Below are 3432 nucleotides of genomic sequence, written 5' to 3'. Positions count from 1 at the left end.
ATCACATATGAGTTGTCTCTGATTCGATGCAATACAACATCAGGGAAAAATCATGACTCTAAGATGTGCAAAGACCTGCAGAATCTTATTAGAAGAGTCACCAGGGAGAATTCCTCTATTGCTGCCACCCAGCTCCCAAAATCGCTGAATTTACATCCCAAGAGTAGCATTCTTTTGTATTAAGAGACTGGCTCCTTTATAAAAATCCTTATACTGAGGGTGGAAGAATGGAAGGGTCGCGTTCTACCTAAAGCTAGACATTTAGAACTTGGGATTTGTGTGTAAAATTCCCTCCATTAAACAAACTTGAGGACAGATTTTCAGAAAAGGCAAGAGGACACGATAGTGAGAGCAAAGGGTACTGACTATGTATATAGTGAAGCTGGAGCAAGCCTCCCAGCAATTAAATGACAACTCTGCTGAGGTCCCATTATTCCAACATGCATGTTCCCTACTGGTCTGTACCACCTCAAGGCCCAAACAGGGTCCTTGTCAGTCATGGAACTATTCCAGCTACAGACAGCAGATGGCACTGCAAGCACTTCTAAGGAATAAGGAGCTTGACCCAGGTTCTGCAAATTAGTTGTAGTTGGGGGTGGAGGGTAGATGGGGGGGGGTGTTTAAGAAGATATCTAGCGATATTATGCAAATCCACCAACTGGAAGAAAAATAAAGAATGATAAATAGGAGTAAGATTAGGCTTTCCACCAGTCCCAAGTAGGAAACAGTAGTTAACGTGCAGACAAGAAATGTGGTTCTTTCCGTTTTAGAATTGCTTGCTCCTGTCGCCACTAATTACCAGTAGCTATTTCAGTTTGTTGTTGTTATGTATCATCGAGTTTGAACCAACCCATAGCTGACCTTCCAGTGGGCTTTCAGAGGCAGTTCATTCCACAGGAGGAGATTGCAAAGAGCAGCTTGTGGATTCGAATTTCTGGCCTTTGAGATTGCAAGTGAAGCTTCTTACCACTAGGCCATCAGAAGTCCCAATTTGAGTTTAGTGAAAATAAAATTAAATGGGAAGTTCAGCTCCTCGATTGTACTAGTCACAATTCAAATGTTCAATAAACACATGTGGCTACAGGTTATAGTATTAGACTGTAAAGCTGTAGGATATTTCCGTTGTCCCGTAGAAGTTTATAGCTTGGTGACGTCCTTAAAAAAAAAGATGAAGCTCTGAGTACAGAGACAGGAACATGAATGATGATGAGGAGTTCCCATTTGGAAGGCAGGTAGCTGCTCTAAGACCTCACTCAGTCTGTCACTCCCACTGTGGTAAGGCTTCCACCTCCATTACAGAGCCCTCCAGTCAAGCCCCAGGCTGTAAGGTGCTTTTTCTAGACTACATTTGAATTTGTTCCTACTTAGCATGTCCTGAGAACCAACAACTATTGTTGTGTTCTGTCAAGTGGGAATCAACCCATAGCTAAACCCTTCAGTGGGTTTTCAGAGGCAATAAATCACATGGGAGGAGATTGCCCATCATTCACACACACAGTAGCTGGTGGATTTGAACCAAGTGTTTTTGCATTGGCAGGGCAACTTCTTATTGATAAATCACCAGAACAACCCTCAAGAATCCAAAGTCCCTCAAAAATACCAAGAAAATGGGCTGGTTTTGAACGTGTTAACATTATTCCATTAACAGTGTGGCTAACCCAGTCCAAAAATTCACGGGACTGGGACAAAAATTATCTCACCATCCGGACACTTTTTATGAAAGTTAACTAGTTCTGAGCGAATGAATAAACACATTAGGTCTGAGAGACAGAGAAAATGTATGTATGTATGTGTGTATGGTCAAGGGGGCTGGGTTGAAGGAGCTGAGGAAGCTTTGATCCAGAAATCCAAAACCCAGGAAATTAATTGTGTGTGTCAACACACACACACACACACACACACACACACACACACTCCAAACCCTTAGCTGCTATGAAGGAGAATGTGATGTGTGTGTTTCTGGAAGACCAGGTAGGGTTTGGAAGGCATGCCTAACCAAACTCTCGGTCAGCTTGTGTGTATGGCAAGAGGAAACTAGGCCTTCTCATGAGATTGTAAAAAGAAGAGTTTATTGTCAATCTTGGATGCTACAACATTGACAAAAGGCATGGGAGAGCCAGTGTGAAGGTCATTTCCCTTGGAGATCCATTGTCTAAGGTAAGCTTTCTCAAAACGTGGCCTAGGAACTGCCTAAAAGAATCATAGTACAGATTTCTGGGGTTTCGCCCCATCCAGATGAATTGAATCAAAATCCCTTGAGGATAAGAAGAAAGTAATTAGCATGCTATACTAGCTACCCTGGAGATGAAACTTAGAGAACCTCAGGTTAAGGCTTCTGGGGTCTCACACCTTCCCAGGAGCTTTCTAAGCCTCCATTATTTAACTCCAAGCTCTGATCTTTCTTGGTGCACTTGTTAGTGTGTTGTGACTGGGTGTGGGGAGATTGCGTCCCGGGGCGGAAGTGTTTCTTTTACTTTTGAAAGAGAGGAGCGAACTGGGGGGGGGGGGGGGGGGGGCGGGGGGGGGAAAGAAGTGCAGCAATGAATGAATGGAAATCCAAATTCTCTGTAAATGTTCATTAAAATTATTTAAAAATAAATTAAAAAAAGAAATAATTGCCAATAGTGAAGAGGATCTTTTTGGATATGGGCCTCTACTCGATCAAAATCCTGACACCAAGGCAAGCAAGTATATGAAGATCACCGGTAAACACTAAGCCTAGAGATGCCGAAGGAAGCAATGAGAAGCCCTTCTTTAGAGCAGAGAACTTGAATTCGGACTTTAGTTTCTTAAACTGTAAAAAAAATAAATTTCCATTTGTTAAAGTTAAAAAAAAAGTGCTATCTGGCTTTTGTTTTTTAAAAAATAAGTATATTCTCTTGGAAAATAATAACAACAGCAATAAGTTGTTCCAAATAAGTAAAATGTGCTATTACTCTTTTTCAAGAAATTGATTGAACTCATTTGACTTAGTTATTAACGATTAAAAAAAAAAAAAGCACAGGCCTAGGTTTAGGTTCCCAGTGAAAGGCAGATAAGGTCTGCACTTTTGAACTTAAGAGGAGCTAAAGGCTTTTTGAAAATTAGCCTGCTTCCTTTGGGTATGTTATCAGGGCCAATCCCTGGGAAAAGACATCAAGCTTAGAAAGGTAAAGGGTCAGTTAGAAGACTGTGCAATAGGGCCTCTGGCGCAGCTTTCACTCAAACACCCAGAGTTACACTTGGTCAAGTTGGTCCTCTTGTGAAGCCTCAAAACACAGAGGACGTCACAGTCATCTGACTCAGGAAATAGGAGTGATGATGGGGTGATTTCAGACGACAGTGGTTTTTCTTTCTCCAATCCCTCAGCTGCTGCTGCTGCTGCTCAGGAGGTCAGATCTGCTACTGATGGTAATACCAGCACCACTCCGCCCACCTCTGCCAAGAAGAGAA

At 42.2% G+C, this 3432-nt stretch overlaps 1 pseudogene; it reads left to right on the top strand.

Moving 5' to 3' along the window:
- Nucleotides 1–3314: 3314 nt before the first annotated feature.
- Nucleotides 3315–3432, top strand: part of LOC102860822 — a 31855-nt pseudogene continuing 31737 nt past the window's right edge.

This window comes from Elephantulus edwardii, unplaced genomic scaffold (assembly GCF_000299155.1).
Source record: "Elephantulus edwardii isolate Elephantulus edwardi_28Jun2011 unplaced genomic scaffold, EleEdw1.0 scaffold00131, whole genome shotgun sequence".
Classification (NCBI taxonomy): Eukaryota; Metazoa; Chordata; class Mammalia; order Macroscelidea; family Macroscelididae; genus Elephantulus; species Elephantulus edwardii.
The sequence above is the reverse complement of the archived record's forward strand: the minus strand, read 5'-3'. Positions and strand labels throughout refer to the sequence as shown.